The 10,492-nt window shown below is 51.4% G+C and overlaps 1 protein-coding gene across 1 annotated transcript in view; it reads right to left on the reverse strand.

Annotated features, from left to right (window-relative positions):
- The window catches only part of LOC140848615 (uncharacterized), a 73,432-nt gene that overhangs the window by 22,990 nt on the left and 39,950 nt on the right, over positions 1 to 10,492 (reverse strand). The window lies entirely within an intron of this gene.

Genomic DNA, 10,492 nt, shown 5'->3' on the forward strand with positions numbered 1-10,492 from the left:
CTGTGCCTTGTTGACTACATCCAAATTGGAAAACATACTAGATTTCAGTTAAGGTTAATGAAAATAAAGGTACAATTATTTTCCAAATTCAAGGACCCCCAGAATACAGACCCCAGGTAAAGAACCCTTGTAGCTAGAGGGATGTGAGGTGTGAAATGAGACCCATGATCACAACAAAACCATTGCTTCCCTGTGAGCCCTTCTGAAATTTTCCCCAGAAACTTTGTCCCAGGCTCAAAATCTGCTAGATGCAGGGGCACTGGCCCTTTCCTGTGGCCCTGAGCTCTGTTAATTCCTGCTATCTTCAGAGGGCTTTGTGGCAAGTAGGGACAATTGTTAGAGAGGGAATGTTCAGTTGGAATAAAAGTAATTCCCCTCAATTGTATGTTTTTGAGGTTTAGTGAAACCTAGGCAGAGGCAAACCCATGGCATCCTTGCACCGATTGCCCCTTGAATACCCAGGGCAGACATTGCTAATCAAACATTCTCTGCTGAGGCTTTACCCCTCTGAGCAGACATTGCTAATGGAACACTCTGCTGAGGCTGGCAACTCCATGTTGCTACACAAGAAGCATATTTGCTGTCCCACTACGGAACCTAACTCGTTCCTGGGGACACCTTCGGAGCATGAAGCTAACAAATGTGAAAACACGAGTGCCACTTTTACCCTACAGAGCTAAGCAGAGGCACTCATGTCCTATGCCAGCTGATCTGTCCCTCTCAGTGTGACCAGAGGGCAATTCCAAACTCAGGGCCCCAACCTTCTTTCCCAGACCCATCTCCACCCCATTTCACCCGTGGCCCACTCTGCCCTCCAGCACGTGCACACTCACCTAGGAGCTATTTCTCAAATGCTTCCAGTACTTTCTGACCTCTTGGGCCTCTACTCAAATTGTCTGCTCTGACCGGAAATCCCTCCCTCCTCCAGCCACAGTGTCCTTGACCTGGCAAGACTTCCCAGGCCTAATTAGAATTCCCCATCTGCCCTCCAGAGTGTGCTATCTACACCTTTATGGTAACCCCTATCACAGTGGGCCTCCTTGAACAGAATCTGGGTTCAAATCTAGGTTCTGCCACTTAACAGTTATGTGACTTTGGGGAAGTTTGCTAATTTTTTCTGAGTCTTGGTTCTCCCGTCTGTAACAGGAATGATGCTATCTGGCTCGTGGTCTGTTGAGAGGACTGAACTACATGGTATGGAACCCCCCCAAAAGGCTAGGTTAGTTCTTCCGTCACTATATATCAGGCATTATTTATCAGACTGTCCACCTCACTCATGTCTGTGCCCACACGCCTATGACTGCACTTGGCACATTAGCACATGCTCAAGGAAACACATGGGCTTTATCCCAACATTAAAACGTTTCACACAACCAGGCCTTCCCTCCACTCCAAACTGCTTTCAGACTGCAGCTTTAAAGAGCAGACCAAAGACAGGACAATAAATCAAGGAACTGCAAAGTCAAGACCATTCATTTCCACATGAACTAAAGCGGTCGGGGCAGCTGGCAAACAGCAGCATCAGTGAACCGCCCATCTCCGGCACGATGCCAGACCTCTGGGAGATGAATAACAATGTCCCTTCTCCGGAGGACTTTCTCTAGCTCATCCCTCCAACATGTCCAGCCCTTTCCAGCCTCCACGCCCTCAGCCCTCTGCCAAAAAGGCTCTTCCCAGCGACCCCTCAGCCTTCGCAACTCAGTTTAGAAAGCTTCAGGAAGCTTCCCCCAAGCCTGCTCCTCAGCCCCCTGCCCCTCCCCTCCTGCAGAACACCCATCGTGGTTCTGGTTTTTCCTTGTCTGCTTCCAGCTTTAGGCTGCAAACTCTGTGAAGCCAGGTCTGTGTCTGGCCACCGCTAGATGCCTCGGAACCAGGAGTGCCTGGTACATAGTCTGCTACTGTAAAACCTTAATTGAATGAGTGAACAAATGAACAAGATATATTTTAGCCCCGATGGCACATATTTACCAAAATGACAGTGGGAAACAAATGCCACTTAGGCAAGTGATAGCTCAAGAGCCCTAGGATCTCAAAAACTAGGGAAAGGTCCCCAGAAAAGGAGTGAATAGGTTCTTTTTTTAAAGGCTGTCAGAGACCCCCGCTAGGCAGCACAAAGCTGGCCTGTGGGTAGGACTGTGCAGAACTTGAAGTGATTGCTCACTTGCCCCAGTAACAGGCCATAGTGTAGCAGCTGAGCTGGGACAGGCAAAGAGGCAGACCAGCAGCAAGCACACTGTGACCCAGTTGCCAGCAGGTCTGGTGTCCTATCTCCTGGAGCTCTTAAAGAAGAAATGATACCTGCAGATTCAGGTTCTGCTGAAGGAGCAGAACTGTTCACATTCACGCAGGATGGAGGTGGCCGGTGCGCAGCAGCCCCCATCCAAGCCAACTTCTCACTTTCCTGAGAGTCAGTCACAGTCACAGATGCACCTAAGAGCTACTTTCCCAGACAAACCACAGCGGGACCTGCCAGCCCAGCCCCAGGGGACGACAAGGGGGCCTTTCATGAGTAGTATCATTTTTTCTAAACCACAAAACCACAAGATAAAAATTTTCCAGAATAGAAAAACACCTGGGGGTTCAGTTTTTCACCTGGCCCAACAGCAGGAAGGAAAGAATCATTAGTATTTTGGCCACAGGGGAGGACCCCAGGGTGAAACTAAGTCTCAGCACCTACCCCAGTATTCTTCTGCTCCATGAATATGTGCCCGACCCCAACCCTCATGCTCTGCCTGCTTTATAGAAAACCCAGTCAGCCCCCAGAGAGGTGGTTATCACAGACACACGGTACACAGCAGGTGCTCCCTAAGCGTCCTCAGCTGGAAGATCTAGGCTTTGGTCCCAGCTTTGATATTTAAGATCAAGGATCTTGGTGAAATTCCCCTTAGTTCAGCTTTAAGCTCACCATAAAAAGGATATCATTTTATGGAAGTTGGGGCCACTATATGCAAAACTGCTTGAAAGAGGGGACAATATACAGGTCCTGCCATGTTACTGTTGGTTACTGCAACCATATCCAGGAGGCAGCACGGCTCTGTGGGGCAGTCTGCCCCTCAAGACAGCGGACCTGGCCTCAAAGCCCCTCATCAACACACTCCCTCTGTGGGTGAATGCAGATTTAACCTTTGGCCTTAGTTTCTTCACCTGTAAAATGGGGTTGATCTACCTCAAAGGGCTGTTGTGAAGATTTACATGAGGATATACGGATGTAAACTTTTCAGCAAAATGCTTGCAACAAGGGGAAACATGTCCAGTGGTGGCTGTAGTGGGGGCTGTCCTTGCCCAGCTCTCTTCAGGTTCTGTGACAATCTCCTTGGGCAACAGGGAAGATGTGGGTAAGATCAGGTCCATTTCTGAGCTGGGCTACCGTGGACCCCCAAAGCTGGTGTAGGCCTTCAGGAAAGTGCTGGTGGAACTCACAGTCAGGGACGTCTATTTTAAAGCAAGAGGGCCTAGGCCCAGCTCATAGGTGGACTCTGGGGAACCTGAGTCCTCCATTTCCTCAGAGTGCTCACGCCCCCACGGTCAGCACCTAAGGACACGGCTGGAGTGCGCCTGCACCCCTAACCTGGCACCCCGATTAACCTCGTGTAACCTGCCACCTTAGCTGCTCCAGTGGGACTGACATAGGCCTCCCAGGCTGCTCTGGGCATCACTTCTATGGAGGCCCGTCAGACATCCCTGAAGAACAGACACCCGTCAGAGCTCCTGAAGTACATGCCGTTGAAAGAGAGAAACACAGGGACAGGAAGCAGCTCCCAGAACTGCAAAGGGCACAGGACCCCAAGAGGCCTGCACCTCTGCTCTGCCGAAAGCTGCTAAGCGCCGGGACCGCAGCCTCCCAGGAAGGCCCTTTCCACTGGGCCCAAACCTGCCTCCTGGTGGCTGGCACCCGTGGATCCCAGGTTCACTGATGAGTGAATCACATTGTCACAGGCAACCCGCAGGCCAGGCTGATCTGGGACGCTGGCTTCTTGGAGGCTATAGAAACCTTGGAGGATATAGACATGCCTTGGAGGCAGCCACAGTGGTAGTGCAGCTGGAGCTGCCCTGCCTCTGGGAGAGGGAGAGGGAGAGGGAAAGGGGGAGGGGGAAGAGGAGAGGGAGAGAGGGGGAGGAAAAAAGGGGGAGGGGCAGATATGCAGGCTGAAACAGCTGCCCTAGCAGAAACCTGCAGTTCCACAGAGCTGCCTCCAGCCATTGTGCTGGACAGGCCAGGCGGTGCAGTGGTGATGGCTGGGCAAACATCCCACCCAGCACCTGCTCCAACGGGTCGGGGTCCGCGCCAACCACTTGTTACCCACTGCACCACCGCCAGCAGGAGCCAGGGCTTCATAGCCAGGCTGTCCTGCTCAGCCTGTAAGTCCAACCTTGACGAGGAAGAACATAAAGGCTTTTGGCTGGTGCCACTTGGATTACTCCTTACCCAGGCTTTTGCACTTTTGTAAATACATCTTTCTGGAAAACTGACTTTGCCAACAAGGTCAGCTGCACCCTAAAACTGCAGTGTCTGTCGGGAAAATCCCCTTCTGTGGGAGGCCCCCAGATACAGGCTGCAGAAGTGGCTGGATGCCAAGACACTTGTCACCCTAAGTCTGACCGGACGTTGGGACTGCAGGACCCTGAGCAGAATGCTGCCCCTGTCCCTATCCCAGGTGCTCACATCTCAAGCAGGGGATGCAGTTCCATCTATGGGGCAGATGTCACAGATGTTGAAATATAAAGACAGTTAATCTCAGGTACAGGTAGAGATGGACACCAGATTCCCATGTACAGCAGTAGACTCTCAATTATGGATAACATGTCAATACTCAGTTATCAACCCTAGCAGTAATAATGATTTCCATGACATAGTACCTTATCATCTTCTCTCCCTGGATTCTCAATGAAACTCCAGGAGAAAGGAATTGCAGTAGATCCCTGACAGCACAAGAGTGATGTCCCAACCTTCACACAACCCCAAAGCTAGCCAGGTCCCTAAGCATATCATTCTTCCCACAAAACACAGTTGTGTACAACTGAAAATGTCACAATTCCTTCCAGACACTTGATGGGAAGTACTGTGCACTCAACAGCAAGTGGAGAAAAACAGAGCTGTGTTGAGATACCGGTGCTGGGCAGCCTGCTTGGCTCACTCACTGGCTAAGGGACACCCACCCACCCTACAGCCATGTGCAATTCTGAGTCAGGCCCGAGCACAATGACAAGTACAGCTCATTGCTCAGGGTCACTCACAAATAGTCAAATCCCATGGGCTAAGTCATGACACTTAAAGTGTATTTATTATTCCCACTTTACAGGTGAGGAAACTGAGACACCAAGAACCTTGTAACTTTCTCAGATCTTGAAAGGACTCAGACCTTAACCCAGCACTCTGTTTTTATGTACCATACCACCCCCAAATAATGACTCCCGCTATCTACCTCCCCCCCAAAGCCTATCTAAGCTATCCTGACCGACACAAGCACGGTGGCAGCGAGCAGGGTTTACCTCTCTTGCAGCTTGAGGCTGAAAATCCAGCAGTGCCCAGACTCTTCCAGGCAGCGAATGCTTTGAATAAAAGCCACAGGCTGCCCCACACTCTCCAAATGTGTCCAGTCACACAATGGGCCACTGTCGCTGGTCCTGATTTGCTGTACCCTGTCATCTGGGCTACATCCAACCCCTGGCTCCAAACCAGCTCTGGGTGCATTGAAACTAGTCACCACTCTGCCTGGTACCTGGGTCTGCCACTTCCCAAGAGACCCCAGAGTGCTTCGCAGAGTAAAGTGAGGTGCCTGGATGGCCACTCCACACACCCATTCTCCTCCCCTCGGCTCACTCAGTCCTCCAGCCAGCAGACAGTTTGGGGTCCTGCCTTCAGCTCTCCCACACCTAGGAGGCCCTAACTCCCACCTCCCAGCTAGGCAGCACTGTAGTGACAGGTCCCTATCCACCTCGCCCCAAACTTCAGGAAGTCACCAAAGTCCTTGAGACTTACTCCAGCCTTCCCCAGGTGTCCCTGAGGCTGCTGCGTCGGCCCTAGTGCCACAGCTCTGCCCAGGGGTCAGGGCTGTCCCTGCCACTTCTCCTGCCTCCTCCCTAAAGCTGGAGTTTGCTTCTGGGAACCTCCTGTCAGTGCAGCCAGTGAAGCAGTCTGGTCTGGCTGCCATGGCCAGTGTGTTACAAAATGATTTCTGAGAATGTAAAGAGGGCCCTGGAGGTTGTGACGCAGCTGACAGCCCCCCACACAGGCGCGGGCCGACCACAGCACTTGGCTTCAAGATGCCAGCCTTGGTCCCGGGCCCCAGCACTCTCCGCCTCATGGAGCTAAGGGTACCCAGCAGGGCTGCCCTTAGAGGGCAAGGGGTAGACAAGCAACAGCGCCAGGGGAGGTGGGGAGAGGAGAGTAGAAAGTGACCTCTATTCTTGAGCCAGGCATTTCTCAACCAGCCACCCTTTGCCGACTCTGCCCAGAGCACGTGCTCTCCCGGGGAAGCTGCCAGATGTGCGCACTTGTGTGGAGACCATCTCCCCACCAAGCCTCCCACCAGCAACCCTGCCCTGACGTCAAACTCGGAGTCGGGGAACTTCAAAGTCTGCCCGACCACAAGTGGAGCGGTTCCCAAGGAGGCCAGGGGTGAGGGCCAAGGCTGGGAACTCAGGGCTTCCCGCCCTTTCGTGGCTCCCCTGGGCTGTGGGCTCAGGGCTAAGACAACAGGCAGCAGAAGGGATGTTCAAACCCAGGCTGAGACAGCATGGGCTCAGTCTTTGGCCTCGCAGATGGGGCCAGTGCAGCAGTGTCCACAGGAGATCCTGCCCAGAAGCACTGAGAGGTTAGTTAACTTCCTCTGTGCAATTAGCACCCCCATCAGATAACATCTCACATTCTAATTGTGCTGGGAAAGGAGAGAGTCATGTGGCTTAGAAGCACTTACAAAGCTTCCTGGGAAAGACAGAGCTTCAGCTGGGCCAGAATGGATGGCCAAGAACCCGAGTTTTCTCAGCAACATCTGTTACCCTATCTCAGGCTCCACTGAGGCCATGAGACTCAACAGGAAAGATTTTCAAGAGGAAGGCATTTCCCTGACCTAAATATTCTAAGACAGCTCCCACCTGAGAAGCCCAGGGTGCATCAAACAAAGATGCTCTTCTGGAAGCAATCTTTACCTTGAAAAGTTGGTGAATGAATTGTCTCCTCGCTGCCCTTCTAGTGGTGCTTCATGCCTCAATTTCATTACGAGCCCCCAACACTCCGTGTGTATTTTAGAACCAGCAGTTCTTGGGGGCTGTGAGGATAAAGTGGACTAGGCACAGGGATGTGGCCATAAGCAACCCAGTCTGTAAGCTTGAGGAGCTCACACAGTGCGTGCGACAGATGTGTCCCCAGATGGACCCTACCAGGGAACTGTGGGAGGCAAAGAAAAGCAGTAGGTATGCCTGCCCTCAGCATCCCAGACGCAGCCCCAGTGCCCAGGGTTTCTGCTGGAACATTGAGAGTACAGCAGATGTCAGGAGCCACAGGTGTAGTGTCACCCACAAACCAGACGTCCCAGTCAAACACTTAACTCTGTGTGCCTGTCTGAAGTCTGCCAGGCCCAGGGAGCAGAGCTTAGCCCCCAGTCCCTTGTCCATAAGAGGCAATCCCAGAGAAGTCCTGAGACTATGCATTAGAAGGGACCTGCCTGTGAATTACCATGTGGAAGCCTAGGAAAAAAGGCAGAGGGTGCACCCAACAGCCAAGGAGGACTCCTGTCCATGGGCCCCTACCCCTTACTTACCCTGAAGACCTGGTCCCCTGGAAACCACTAGAAGGGAGGGATGGGGGAAGGTAAGGCACTGTGAACTCTGATCTGAAAGCATCTGCTATTAGTAGGAGATTGTGCCAAATGCTCAGGAGAGAAAAAGTCTTCCTTTTCAGGAACATGATGGTTTGCCCAGCAGCTCAGGCCATCACTGAAAAAGGGAAAGGGCTGTGCAGGGGCACGGTCAAGGGCAGATGAGTGCCCCAGGTACCAGGGTCAACTAACGCGATGACGAGCTTCCCTGGATGATCATGGGCACTGCGTTTGGTGCTGCATTACCTACCTAATATCCATTCCTGACTTCTTCCTTGCTCACAGGCCAATTTTGTTTTGGCCAGCACTGGTCTGGGGTCAGAGGTTCCCTACCCCAATTTCACAGCACAGTAACACAAGCCCCAGCTTCAGAGATTCCCTCGTAATTGACCTGGGATAGGGTCCCAGCATGGTTCCCTTGATGGTCCAGTCCCCACTTCCTGGCCAATGAGACACAAGGATGCATCCACTGAACTGCTGGGAAGGTGTTTGCTTTCCTTACTGGTGGGACAGTCTCTGAGGCTGCCCACCACTCCTCTTCCCACTCTGAAGATTAGAACTGCCCGGAGTGGTCCAGCGAACCAGAGACACCAGCACTGTTTGGCTGCTGAACCAACATGTGAGCCACCTAACTCTAAAATGCTCATTGTGGGAGAAACACAATGGACTATTTGTTGAAGTCACATTTTCTGTTACTTGCAACCAAAAGCAGTCCTTTCTGCTGACATTTATTAAGCCCGATGCTACTGCAAACCTCTTTCTAAGGCTATCATTTCTAAGGCTAGAGCTTTCTGTTGGCTTCCAGACAGTGTGCAAAAGGAAAAAGAAGGTATCCCTTCATTCTTCTTGGGACCACATGCCATCCAAAAGCATTCCTCTAAAAGTCTATCCAAATTTCAAAGAGCCACTTTTTTATGAAATCCACTTTATCAATTTTTATTTTTTGGTTTGTCCTTTTTCTTTCCTAAGAAATGTTTGCCAAGCCCGCATTTCCAAAGATGTTCTCCTATGTTCCAGAAATTTTATAGTTTTCTCTTTTTTGTATAGGTTGGTCGATTCACTTTGAAACAATTTTTGTATTCCAGGACTTTTAACCACAACTGTACAGTGATTTTTTTTTAACTGGATATCCCTATGTGTCAGGCATTGTGTTATGCATTGTTTTGGGTACTGTCTCAGCTAATACCCACATTAATCCTGTGATTGGTACTATCATAGGCCCTTCTGGGCCATCCAGCCACAACAGCTGATGCCACATGAAGCATGCCACTTCAGTGCCACAAAAGCGGTCTATGTACTTGCTGTGGGATCCCAAGGAGACTAGGTCTAACCAGGTGGTGGGGTGGCTGAGACCCCAGGAAGGCATCAAAGAGGAGGTGACCCCTAAAATGAGCTCAACAGGTTGGGGTGGGACACAAGGTATGTCACATAGAGAGTAAGGGGCAGGGAGGGCACTCCTGGAAGTCAGGCACAAGCAAAGACCAGAGTCACAAATGAACTTTTTTTTTTAAAGGATATAGCAAGTAGCTGGCAGCTAGTGGGGATGGGGAAAGGGTGGGAGAGCAAAGTCAGCCAGCGGGCATGGCCAGCTCATGCAGGTTCCGGGAGGCCACACTAAAGCGTTTGCACTCACTCTTGCAGGCGCAGGGAGGGAAGCAAAGGAAGAAACGTAATCAGGTTTGCATTTTTGACAATCATCACTCTGGAAACCATGTGGAGGACAGACTGAAGTGGGTGTGGAGAAACCAGAGACAGGAAAATCAATTAAGAAGCCACCACAATTTAGCAAATGATGAGAACAAAAGGTGATTTAGTTAGTGGCAATGTGGGTGGAAAGGAAGGAGCAGATTCTAGAGATGTTTTATTGGCATTTATACTATGAAGACCAGACTTCCCTGCTGGCTTGTCCAGGGAATTTCTGGCATACCAGCACCCTGGAATGCAGGAAGCTGAACGGCTGCGTTTCTCCTACAGATGAGCCACAGAGCCGAGAGCTCCAACTGTTTCACTTACTGTGACCTGGCACTTCACGCGGGAGGGGGCCTGTACCTGGCAGAAGCCTTTGGCTGAAGGTCCAACTTGGCAAGGGTATTTCAGCCCACAAACAGCTCCCAGCCCAGGTGTCTCCCCGCTCCTGAGCCCCTTCCCCATCCTCCCAGACAGAGGGGAAACCTGCATTTACCAATAACAGAAGTCCCAGCTCCCACTTTTTCTGGCAGCCTCCAAAGGTAGGTCAGACAGGGGCTGGAGAGAGGCAGCATTTGCCAGAGTGGCCAGACCCCAGAGGTGACTTCTCCAGCCAGCCACGGGCTACTCGTTCTGTTCTCACGTGTGCAGGCTGCATGCTACCCCATAAAGGAGAGTGGGCCCAGGCTTCCTGGGGAGAGAGGGCTCCCCCTATCTTAATCAGAAAGTTCACAGGGATTAGAGTCAGACTCAAGTTCAAACTGACCCCTACTTTCTCCCAGCTATGGGAATGTGGGCAATTGACAGAGCCTGTGGGCAATGTCTCTGAGCCTTTATTTCCTCTGTTGTAAATGAGGGGGGAAAGATCAGCCTCAAAAAATCACTCTGAAGGCAAAATGATACAATGCATGTCTCCTATCTCCCTTCTCTGCAGCCTTAATTGTGGAAATAGGCCAGGCTTTGACAGCTGATGGGGAGACTGGGGCAGC

Source organism: Manis javanica, chromosome 4 (genome assembly GCF_040802235.1).
Source record: "Manis javanica isolate MJ-LG chromosome 4, MJ_LKY, whole genome shotgun sequence".
Lineage (NCBI taxonomy): Eukaryota > Metazoa > Chordata > Mammalia > Pholidota > Manidae > Manis > Manis javanica.